At 45.6% G+C, this 12,938-nt stretch overlaps 1 pseudogene; it reads left to right on the top strand.

Annotated features, from left to right (window-relative positions):
• Positions 1-8,793: 8,793 nt before the first annotated feature.
• Positions 8,794-10,098, top strand: LOC123057390 (uncharacterized; annotated as a pseudogene).
• Positions 10,099-12,938: the final 2,840 nt, after the last annotated feature.

Here is a 12,938-nt window from a genome sequence, read left to right as displayed (position 1 = left end):
TTAATAGGCTTAGAAGAGGTAATTATTTCCTCCAACTCAGACCATTTGCCAAGATAGAAACTTCGACTGGTAGCTCGGAAAGTAAGGTTCTCGCACCCTTTGGCTTATTTGGACCCTCATTTTCTTTTGAAAAAGCAGCAACAAGAGAGCCGTCGTCAAGCCCGTAACGATGATGAGCCGCCTTCTGTTGTACAACAAACTCCTCAAAAACGCCAAAATGAGGTCTCTTTTATATCCCTCTTTTGCTTTCATTAATGAATCTATTCTCTTGTATTACTGACGTTATTTGCCCTTTGAAGGAGGTTTCTCGCTCTTCTGGCGACTCATCTCAGACACAATTTCCGGCCTTCAAGACTGCCCCTGGGTAAGGAAACAATCATCTTTCTTCTATGTCTTTAAAAATTGCACCATTGCACTAACTATCTCATAAAATCTTTCTTAGTGGCCAAGCCAAGTCCAAGAAGGCGAAAGTGGTTAAACCGGTGGAAGACCCGTCAGTTCTTGCACCTAAACCGGCTATGCCAACTTCTCCCCCTCAAACTGAAGCGCCAGAAGATCTGGCTGTGACGGCTCAATCGGACCCTCCTGAACCGTCAGCTGATGAGACCACTCTCAACCCGGCTATAACTGAACCATCCAGTTCAGCTAACCCATCGACAACCTCTGACACTGACGTCTTGATTACTGGTAGCCGGTTTGTTGAGCTAGGGAACCCCACCGTATTATCTCGACACACTGCTAAACAAGAAGCTTTAGAAAAGCAGAAGGTGCGCTTTGATGTCTCCCATTACACCCATCTCAATGTCAATGATGTGTTGTCCAGCTATCTCAATCGTGTGCACTCCAGCCGTGACTCGGAAATCGAGATGGTCAAGCAATTGCAGCTAAAGTATGAGGTATACTCTTCCGTCTTACTTATATTCTGCCAGCCCCCAAGTCTTTAGATTATGGAAAACCTGAATGATCTGTAGACTTACGATATAGGCTAAAGCTTTACCTTTTGATTTTTCTGACGTCCAACATATTAGTATAAACTTCACCTGTAGCCCCCAAGGACCGGCTCAATTTATCATAAATGAACCGGTACTTAACTTCATAGCTGTCTTTTGCCAGTCCAATAAATATTGTAATCTGGTTTTAATCTTCAAACACTTTCTGAATATCATGCATTAGCCCCCAAGTGTCAAGTGTTATTACTTTGTAAAACACTTGGGACTTTGAAACAGATAAAAATCATAAAAGGTTGTTTTGGCAGACATTAACCCCAAGTGTCAAGTGGTATTGCGGTGCAAAGTACTTGAGACTTGGATCTTTATAACTTTGTGTTTAAACCTTGAAACACATGTATATGTTTTGCAGAATGCCCTATCTGAATTGGGCTCCCAATTAACTGATGCAAAGACCCGGTTGGCGGATCAAGAGGCAGCAATCAAGACTGCTGATTCGAAACTCCAATTGAGTCTTTTATGAAACAGAAAAATTGAAGACCATTTTGACGGTAAAGAAGAAATCATGGGCCGAGGAAAAGACGCTGCTAACACAACATGCTGAAAAAGCTAAATCGGCTCTTGAGGAGGTTACCACCGAGCTCTCTGGCTTACGTAATCGGTTGTCCCAAATGGTCTCTGCCATCTTTGGTAAGCTACCTGTGTTTAATCACTTACATCTTCTTTTTGACCCGGACTATGAGTTGCCTGCTGAGACTTTGTACAAAAAACACTTCACAGGTCCACGAAGCAAAAATCTAAGCCAAGACAGTGTGATCAAACTGAAGGCGGTTTATACTTTGGTGGAGCAATTGTACACTGGCGCTCAATGAGCACTTGCCATCATCTCTCCTGCCAACCAAGGACCCAATCGGTTGAGCGATGTCTTGAAGAAGCTGTCAATATTACCCGCCAGGTTTCAAGAGGTCAAATGATCCTATGCCAGAGCCGGAGCCCTGACTGCCCTGAGCCGTTCCAAAGCCTGGGTGCCAGATCTAGACCCGGCGGATGTAGCGAGGGGGTACCCGGCCGTGAAGGAAGAAGGAACTCCATTTGAACAAGATGACTTCTGCGAGAGGAGAGTTCGACCTCAAGCGACTATTCTTGGAGATGAAACCAATATTGACAAATATCAGCCAGTTTTGATTTGGAAAATAAGAAGATGGCGACTCCCTCTTATAAGGTGACAGATTTGATCCCGCCAGTTCGTCAACATACTTTTGCTCGGGAAATTGATCCGGCCGGCCTGATTGACGATGAAGCAGAGTTCATTGCCCTGAATGGCTTTGACTAGTCTAATCCTGGCTTCCAATCAGCAGAAGGAGGTGAACCGGCGAGGGAAGAGGCATAACCATCTTGTGGGCTCTATGAAGCCTTGTAATAGATTTAGCTTGAAGACAACTGCATATTTTGCCTATGCCATCGTGCATAGATGCTATGTGTGACTCGTTTCTCCGATGCATATATGTCACGTCTATGGTTGCCTCAAGTTGCCGCTTTAGCTTGGCAAATTCGTCAGTCCGGCTTGCCACCGGACACTTCGCCACCTACGTATGAAGGCGGCATATTAGACCTGGGATTATGATCCTCTGCGCGCCGTCACTTTTGACAACGCACAGAGTCTCAGGGGCTACTATCTACACAGGGCGCATCTTATTTACGCGCAAATGTCCAAAAAGGGTACCTTATTTTGCGTACCTCAAAACCTGTCAGCAAACTCCTGACGGCCTCGTGCAATCCGCTCTCCATGGATGAAATCCTCTGAATCACCGTACCCATCAATGCACGGTGCTCCTCTGAGATAGATGCTCGCCCTAGCAGATCCTTCAGCTCCTCCGACCGCGCACCAGAAGGCACCGGACTCTTCCGATGGCCCTTTTCGAAGGCTGGACGCGGAGGGCTTTGGGGGGCCATATGACTACCTTTTGGCCCTGCTGGATTCGGAGAAACCCTCCGCTACGATACCTCAGGGTCGCCCGCGTCGCAAGGCGGTACGGCAGGGGGAGGCGTTCCGCTCTCCATCATCTTCGGAAGAAGATCCCTCGAAGACGAGCTCTGCCGAGAAGGGCTAAAGTCCGAGCTACAAGGTAAATTTCGATTACTTTTCTCAGATATAAAGCAAGGATTTCTCTCGTTTCTTAAAAAGAAAACTCCTCTCTACTTACGGCTCGGTGGAGGGCTGATCCCCTTGAGGGCATAATTCGGCCGAAGTATCCCCCATCACAGGACCCTCTGGCGAAGATTTCTTCCCCCGCTTTGAGGCAATGGTCTCCGGGTCTTCAGAGGCGGTCCTCTTCTTCCCCCGAGGAGAGGAATTTTTGATTCCTCCCTTCCGGACAAACTCCTTCGAGGAGGCTGTAGCTTCCTTGTCCCCTCCCTCGCTTTCCTTTGAAGGCACAACCACCAACATCCTGACTAGCACGAGACCCGGCGTGGTCTCGGGGAGGGGGGCCGAACACCTGATTATCTTTGCTTTTGCTATCCACTCCTGTTTAAAGGACAACTCTTTTAGGGGCAATCTTATGATAAATATACGGATAGCGAGTTCGGGCACAAGGATACTTACTTGAGTATCCGGACGATTGCAGCTCAGACCTGCGTACTCCGTAGAAACCAGACACACTACTTGTGGTCCGAAGAACAATTTGTACATATCCACAGGCGTCATGCCAAGAAAATGTTGGAGAACTCGTGGTCCCTCCGGGTTGAACTCCCACAGGCGAAGGGGTCGACATTTGTAGGGCAGAACTCGGCGAATTAACATAACCTGGGTCACCACGACCAGACTGATGACTCTTTCTAGGAGATCTTGGATGCGGCCCTGCAACAGGGGCACGTCCTTTGCCGGCCCCCAGTCCAGCCCCTTATTGACCCATGACGCCAGTCGTGGCGGGGGACCCGAGCGGAAAGCAGGCAGCGCCACCCACTTGGTGCTCCTGGGAGCTGTGATATAAAACCACTCTTGTTGCCATAAGCTGGACTCCCCTTGAAAAAAGCCCTCTGGCCATGGAGCACCAGAATTCTTGCTTATAAAAGCACCTCCGCACTCCGCGTGTCGTCCCTTGATCATCTTCGGCTCTACTTTGAAGGTCTTGAGCCATAGTCCGAAGTGAGGAGTAATACGGAGGAAGGCTTCACACACGACGATGAATGAGGAAAGATGGAGGATGGACTCTGGAGCTAAGTCGTGAAATTCCAGCCCATAATAAAACATGAGCCCCCTCACGAAGGGATCCGTCAGGAAGCCAAGCCCCCGAAGGAAGTGTGACATGAAAACCGCACTCTCACCAGGTTTGGGAGTGGGAATGGCCTGCCCTTGAGCAGGCAGCCTATGCGAGATTTCGCCGGTCAAGAACCTGGCCTCTCTCAACTTCAGCATGTCCTCCTCCATGACGGAGGAGGGCATCCATCGGCCTCGAAGATCGGAACTGGACATTGCCGAAGGTTCAAAGCGCCTGAAATCTGGAGCCTTGGGTGTTGGAACTCGATGCGAAGGGCGAACTCGTTTGAGATTGAAAGAAAGGAGTAAGGCCTTGGTCTCTTTATAAGAGGTTGAATACCAAGGGCCCTCCCCGTGACCGTTTGGGACTCGCCTTTGATCGAGAAAACATACCAACGGGTAAGGTTGGGTTACCCACGCCCGTATTGATGAGAATCCCGGAATAAGGGGACATGATCTCTGCTTTGACAAGACGTGCCAAGGAAACCGCCTCGCAAAACGCGCTGAGGTGGGAGAGTAAAACGATTCGAATAAAGACTTGGCCGTGGTGTGATGTCACGCTACGAAATACATCAGCAGATTAGATTTGTGTAAATATTATTCTCTCTATGGCAATATGTGGAAATTTATTTTGCAGAGTCGGACACTACCTTTGTGTTCAAAATCTTCTATGAAGTATTTGGAGGAGGAACCCGCATTGCAATGCCGAAGACAATCTGCGCGACGGACTCGTCGTCATTGAAGCCTGGTTCAGGGGCTACTGAGGGAGTCCTGGATTAGGGGGTGTCCGGATAGCCGGACCATACCTTCGGCCGGACTCCTGGACTATGAAGATACAACATTGAAGACTTCGTCCCGTGTCCGGAAGGGACTTTTCTTTGCGTGGAAGGCAAGCTTGGCGATACGGATATGTAGATCTCCGACCATTGTAACCGACTCTGTGTAACCCTAGCCCTCTCCGGTGTCTATACAAACCGGAGGGTTTTAGTCCGTAGGACGAACAACAATCATACCATAGGCTAGCTTCTAGGGTTTAGCCTCCTTGATCTCGTGGTAGATCTACTCTTGTACTACCCATATCATCAATATTAATCAAGCAGGACGTAGGGTTTTACCTCCATCAAGAGGGCCCGAACCTGGGTAAAACATTGTGTCCCCTGCCTCCTGTTACCATCCGCCTAGACGCACAGTTCGGGACCCCCTACCCGAGATCCGCCGGTTTTGACACCGACACCGTCGGTAAAGGATTTTGTTCGTGTGGAATCGTCAGCCTGTCATTTGATTCACCGTTCCCTACATTTGAAGTAATCAAGATAAATTTAACATAACCTTAAACAAATGGATCCAAAACATCCCGTCACATAACAATTGATAAATTGGGTTTGGGTTACTATCACTCCAGCAACCCATAATCAACAACCTGATTACACAATTCCTTCCCCTAGGCCTCAATATGGTGAAGTGTCATGCAATCGACGTTCTGATAACACCAGTAGAGGAATAACAACACATCATATAATAGAAACATTAAATGGTATCTACTAAGACTTTTCGTGTGTCCTCACGAACTAATGGATCAACTCACAAGACATCATGTGGATAATGATCAGTAGGTATGAATATATGAAGAACAATCTGACATAACAATCTTTCACAAATAATTCTCCTATGCATCAACTACGAACATGTAATCAACACATAATATACTCACATGTACCAATATGAACTTTGATACAAAGACTAAGCAAGAGGGATGATCTAGGGTTCAAAGATCAGATGGTGCTGGTGAAGATGTTGATGGAGAAGATGATCCTGATGATGAATAGAGTGTTGGTGATACCAATGATGAACATGGAAGTTTCTCCGGTAGAGTCACTCCTCCATGCTCATCATCGGCCTCCTTCTCCACCTCTCCCTTCATGGTCATGGCTTAAAAATGCCGAACTGAAGCATGGGCCGCTGCCTCTGGCGATTGTCCATAGCCACTATGCGAGGTACCGACTGATGTGTTGCTGCAATAGGATGTTGGCAGCCAAGCGGCAAATTGGGAGAGGGGTGGGGGTGGGATAATGCAGCTATGGTCACCCTGGGCAGGGAATGACACCTCAACAAAAGAGATGCTGGGACGCCATCCGATGATGCGGCAGCTTGTAGATGGGATGTGGGGGCTGGCTTGCAGGGATGCTACGACAATGACCGCCATAGTAGCTGGCTGGAGGGTGTGGTGTTGGAGTGGGAGGGGATGGTGAGCTGCTGCTTGATGTGAAAGGTGTTTCTGTGGCAACAACCCATGTTTTAACAACGTTTTATTTTTGTCTTAGTTTTTTAGGGACCTACGGGAGATAGAGGAGGGGAGCTGGGACGAAGCGTTTGACTATTAAAATAGGCGACATGACTCGGAATGGACGCCTCTGCTACTTGTGAGCTGCGTTGGGATTTCCTCAAAGAGGATATGACGATGAAGTACAGTAGAGATAAGTATTTCCCTCTTTTATGAAACAAAGCTTATCAATCCAGTAGGAGAACCAAGCAACAATATGTAAACAACACATGCACACAAACAACAAATTCATGCAATCCAACGCGTAGAGGGGTTTTCAATCCCTCAACGGTTAGGATCAAGATAAATTGTATAGTATTTGATATATAGATTGAACAAAAATACAAAATAGAATACATAAAAGGAAATTACAACAAGGTATTTTTAGTTTTAAAATATGATAAAAGATAGACCCGGGGGCATATTTTAACAAGGGGCTTCTCTCGAGAAAATAACATATGGTGGGTAAACAAATTACTGTTGGGCAATTGATTGAAAAGCAAATAATTATATTCATATCCAAGGAAATGATCATACATAGACATCACATCCAAAATTAGTAGATTGACTCATGCCTGCATCTACTACTATTACTCCACACATCGACCGCTATCCAACATGCATCTAGTGTATTATGTTCCTGGAAAAATAGAGTAATGCATTACGCAACATGACCTGATGTAGACTAGATAAACACATGTAGGAATAAATCCCATTTTTTACCCTTTTTGTCATTAGGATGGAGCACTTCAAGATCGAACCCGTTACAAAGCACTTCTTCCCATGGCAAGATAAATCAATTTAGTTGGCCAAACCAAACCAATAAATCGGAGAAGAAATACAAAGCTTTATTAATCATGCATAAAAGAGTTTAGAGAAAACTCAAATAATATTCATGGATAGATCTGATCATAAACTCACAATTCATCGGATCCCAGCAAAAACACCGCCAAAAGTCATTACAACAAATAGATCTCCAAGAACACCAAGGAGAACATTGTATTGGGAATCAAAACGAGGGAAGAAGTCATCTAGGTACTAACTAGGATCCATAGGTCTGTGGTAAACTATTGATGCATCATCGAAGGGACATCAAGGGTGATGAAGAACCCCTTCATGATTGTTTCTCCCTCCGGCAGAGTGCCAGAAAGGGTCCCCGGATGGGATCTCTCGAGAACAAAGGCTTGCGGCAGTGAAAAAAGTATTTCGTAGACTCCCTGGTAGGTTTCCTGATTTTAGAGTATTTATATAGGCGGAGTCAGGTCAAATAGAGGCTCATGGGCCCCACTATATGCCAGGGGGCGCCCAAGGCCCCTTGCGCGCCCTGGTGCCTAGTGGGCCACTCCTTTGTCTTCTCGATCCTCCTCGAAGTTTCCAGGGTCTCTTATTGCCATAAAAATATCCAAAAAGTATCGTGACATTCAGACTTCGTTTGGTACTCATATACTGCAAAGTCAAAAAAGAAGAAAACACAACAATTGGTACTGGGCACTAAGTTAGTAGGTTAGTCCCAAAAAATGATATAAAGTTGCTTGTAAATGTATATAAAGCATCCAAGATTGATACTATAATAACATCGAGCAATAAAAAATTATAGATATGTTGGAGACGTAGCAGTCTCACATTGCATGACCGAGCGTGTCCGTTTTCACACATGGAGTGTTGGCCAAAATTTAAGTGTCCATGCCACTTTAGTGCTATAGGAAAAATATTTTAGTTGTTTGTTGGAAGCAAATCTGTGATTTCTGAGCAGCATTAATATTTTGTACAACCTTCGCTCCAAATTAGTTGATCTATATTTGTATAGATACAAATGTATCCAATACTTACACGTGTCTAGATACATCCTTACTTAGTAAAATCTAAGCCAGCTAATGCGGGACCGATGGAGTATATGTCTATTTTCAAGGAATCACGACTTACCAAAAACAACAACAAAAAGAGTAAGAAATCACTATTTACCAAGGAATTTTTTTTGAGTATTTTGCGTAATTTCTCAAAGCATTAATTAAATTCTATATTGATTTGGCGGAAGGAAATCATGACTTCTGGAAAAATTAATTAAATTATATATACAACTACTACTGCAATTTCTCCATGCATGTTTCCGTGGCTCAGTCAGACACTTTAAAAGATTTCCATCATAGGCCAGGACACTCAACTTCTACGTTTCTTTCTTTCTTTCTTTCTTCCTATCTTTGTCTGATTGAAAGCCCCTTGTTTTTCAATAAGAAATTCCCCAACCTCGCCAAAATTCTTGCCCCACCATGTTGTCATGCCAGGCCAGGGTAGACCTGCCACCGGAGCTTGTCTGCCGCATCGCGGACGGACTTGACGACCTCAAGTGCTATGCGGGTGCGCGGGGAACTTGCACAACATGGTGTTCCACGCTCACTCCGCCGTTGTCATCGCTGCTCGTGGACCACAGCGACGACCATGGCAAGCGCTGCATCACCACCGCCATAGAGCATCGTACCATTGTAGCCTCGATCCTCACGTGTCGCTCCTTCGGGCTCAAACCCGTCTCTTCATGGCAATCTCTGCTCTGCTGCATGCCGCTCCTTCAAGCTCACCACAATCTCCTCGGTTAGGACCTATCTTGGCTGTTGCGGCGGATGGCTCGCCCTCTCTGTCTGCATCAACGACAGTCATGGTCTCCTCAACCTTGTCCACCCAGTCATCGCCGCTGAGATCCTCCTGCCCCCGCTGATCTACGACAGCCGCTCATCTCCAAGATGGTCTTTGTACCCAACCCCACCACTAACGACTTGCTCGCCGCTGTGATATGTGACATCAATAGGCTTGCCTACATTACTGCTGGGGCCAGGAGGTGGGCCGTCCTCGACTCCATCCGCCTCGCCAAGGAAGACCAGATCGCCAACCTGCTCTACCACAGATATGGTATGGTTTACTGCCTCACTCGGTTTGGAGATGTCCACGTGCTCCGCCTGCCTCATCACCGCCGCAGGGAACTCTGTCATCCATGAGGGCCACACATTAGCACATCAGGTAGTGCATAACAAGCGGAACATCAAGATGACATGAGACAAATCTAAACGCACCAGCCACTATAGAGACACTATTGTCATATGTGGGAAGCAACCTACTGTTCGACGCCGCCACCAGATTCGCCCCGCCATATAATCCAATATCGACTTTCACTAGTGCTAATAACCTTGTGTTATGCGATGGTAGCATATACCAAATGTGGAGGAATGCAGCCTGCATGGTTAGTTTGCAGCTTCTAGGAGGGTGTCGTTCCCTTGTAGAACATGACAAAGTATTTGGTCTGAGGTATGACCCCCAGCGCCAACCATGTTGGGACATTGTGGCAAACTTAAGGGGACACTCAGTGTTTTTTTGGGAGGAACAATGCAGTGTCGATATATGCGGAAGGTGTTCCGGGACTCAAGGGTGATTGTGTGTAATAGATCGGTGGGAGAGGTAGGGATTGGGGCATGGTGTATGACATGAAAACTTGCATGTCAACGCCTTGCATTCCCCTCATGGATGATGTCATTCCGGGGTGTCCACAAAGCACAATCTGCTGGTACTTTATAAGCAATGAATGAAAGAAGAGTTTACCAGATCCAAGCAAGGGCCCATGCTTAATCTGGAAAAAAAGTGATGTGTCACTTGGGTAGCTTGACAACATAGTGAGAAGGACCACCAACCATATTGGTGGAAGTTATGTTGTACCGTCGTTAAAGGGTTTTGTTCGTGTTTTTTATACTACATTCGAAGTTTATTTAATTCATGTGGAATCGAAGGCCTATCATTTGATAAACCGTTCCCTACATTTGAAGTAATCAAGCTAAATTTAACTTAACATTAAACAATTGGATCCAAAAAGCCCTCACCGAACAATTGTTAAACTGGGGTTTGGTTTACTATCACTCCAGCAACCCATCATCAACAAACTGATTCCACAATTCCTTCCCCTAGGCCCAAATATGGTGCAGTGTCATGCGATTGATGTTCTCATAACACCACTAGAGGAAGAACAACACGACATATAATCAAAACATTGAATGGTAATCTACTTCACATGACAACTATCAATAAGACTTTTCGCATGTCCTCAAGAACTAATGGATCAACTCACAAGACATCATATGGATAACGATTAGTAGCTATGAATATATGAGGAACAATCTGAACATAACAATCTTTCACAAATAATTGTCCTATGCATCAACTAGAAGCGTGTAATCAGCACATAAAATAATCACAGGTACCAATATGAACTTTGACACAAAGATTGAGCAAGAGGGACGATCTAGGGTTCGAAGATGAGATGGTGCTGATAAAGATGTTGATGGAGAAGGTGATCCGGATGATGAATAGAGTGTTGGTGATCCCGATGATGAACATAAAAGTTTCTCCGGTAGAGTCGCTCCTCGATGCACGTCATCGGCCTCCTTCTCCACCTTTCCCTTCATGGTTGACGGTGTCCTGGACTAGGGGGTACTCACCACGTCGTCTCCCAACCAGCTGGATCGGGCCGAGGACCGCCATGGCGATTCACTAATTGGCCACTTTAGGCAGCGCATGTCGCATACAAGGAAGACTTCAGAAGACTTGGCGCTCAAGCCAAGGACTCTCCTAAAAACCCTAGTCCTCCGGTGTGTTATATAAAACGAGGCCAGGCTAGTCAATAGATCAACTTATATTCATTAGAACAATCTCGTGGTAGATACATGTACTCTGTACTATCCCCCCATATGAATACAATCAAAAGCAGGATGTAGGGTATTATCTCTTTGAGAGAGCCCGAACCTGGGTAAAACCTTGTGTCCATGTTTCCATCGCACCAAGACGCCTAGGTTAGGACCCCTACTACGAGATACGCCGAATATATAACCGACAATGGTTATGGCTTCAAAGCTGTGAACCGAAGCATGGGACACTGCCTCTGGCAATTGGACATAGCCACTCTGCGAGGTAACGATTGATGTGTTGCTACAATATGATGTTGGCAGCCAGGCGACAAAATGGGAGGGGTGGGGTGGGATAATGCAACTATGGTCACCCCGAACAGGGAATGACACCTCAGCTTGCTAGTACTATGGTCAATGTGTTCTAGGATAGGCACCTTGGTCACCCCGGGCTGGGACCAATGTTGCTATGAGTTGTGACCGACAGAAGAGATATTGGGATGCCACCCGTCGATGTTGCAGGTCGCAGATGGGATATAGGGGGCGGCTTGCAGGGATGCTACGACCACGACTGCCACAGTAGCTGGCTGGAGAGTGTGTTGTTGGAGCGAGAGGGGATGGCGAGCTGCTGCTAGATGTCAGAGGTGTTGCTATGGCGACAACCCGCGTTTTAAGAAGGTTTTTGCCGTCCTTAGTTTTTCAGCGAACTACGAGAGATAGAGGAGGGTAGCTGGGACGAAGCGTTTAACTACTAAAATAGCCCACATGACTCGGAATGGACGTCTCTGCTACTTGTGAGCTGCGTTGGGATTTCCTCAAAAAGGAGAGGATGATGCAGTACAGTAGAGATAAGTATTTCCCTCGGTTATGAAACCAAGCTTATCAATCCAGTAGGAGAACCAAGCAACACTATGTAGACGGCACCCGCACACAAACAACAAATACTTGCAACCCAACGCGTAGAGGGGTTGTCAATCCCACAACTGTTACGAGCAAGATAACTTGTATAGTTTTTGATAGATAGATTGAACAAAAATACAAAATAAAATACATAAAAAAATTGCAGCAAGGTATTTTTGGTTTTAATATATGATAAAAGATAGACCCGGGGGCCATAGTTTTCACAAGAGGCTTCTCTTGAGAAAAATAATATATGATTGGTAAACCAATTACTGTGGGGCAATCTATCTATCTATTATATTACTAAAACAATAGAAAACGTAGGGTTGAGAAGTAATAATAGGAAAATAGTAAAAAAGAACGGATGTGATATGCATGAAAGAAGTACCTATATGCATGTCTTCTTATCGCACACGTTTTCAGCCTAAAAGGGATGAGTCGGAGTAAAGAAAAAAAATTGCTATGCTCATGCGAGTGGCAAGCTGAAGTCCGGATCACTTACATATATGTGTCTTTGCTCATCTCATTGTTAAGCGCTAATGAAAGGTATTGCCTCCAGCCTAATTTGATATTTGTGGGCCAAGTACAAGTTTTTTTGGCTGGGTGGGCCAAGTACAAGATGAAGCCCAGAAAAAAAATGTACTTTTTTCAGTCTCCACTACAATTCGTGCTAACCAATGGATGCCAGCAGTTCCTAATCTATTTGTCTAAAAAAAGCAGTTCCTAATCTGCATTAACGAGCTACACCAATTTTGGATTGTCAAAAAAAAAGATACACCAATTTCGTACGCCAATTTCAGCAGGAAAGTAAAGGACCAACCTTAATTTGTGCACACGAGTGAAACAGATTCAAC

The sequence above is a fragment of the Triticum aestivum genome, chromosome 3A (assembly GCF_018294505.1).
Source record: "Triticum aestivum cultivar Chinese Spring chromosome 3A, IWGSC CS RefSeq v2.1, whole genome shotgun sequence".
Classification (NCBI taxonomy): domain Eukaryota; kingdom Viridiplantae; phylum Streptophyta; class Magnoliopsida; order Poales; family Poaceae; genus Triticum; species Triticum aestivum.
Note: the sequence above shows the minus strand (reverse complement) of the source record. Positions and strands in the feature narration are given on the sequence as shown.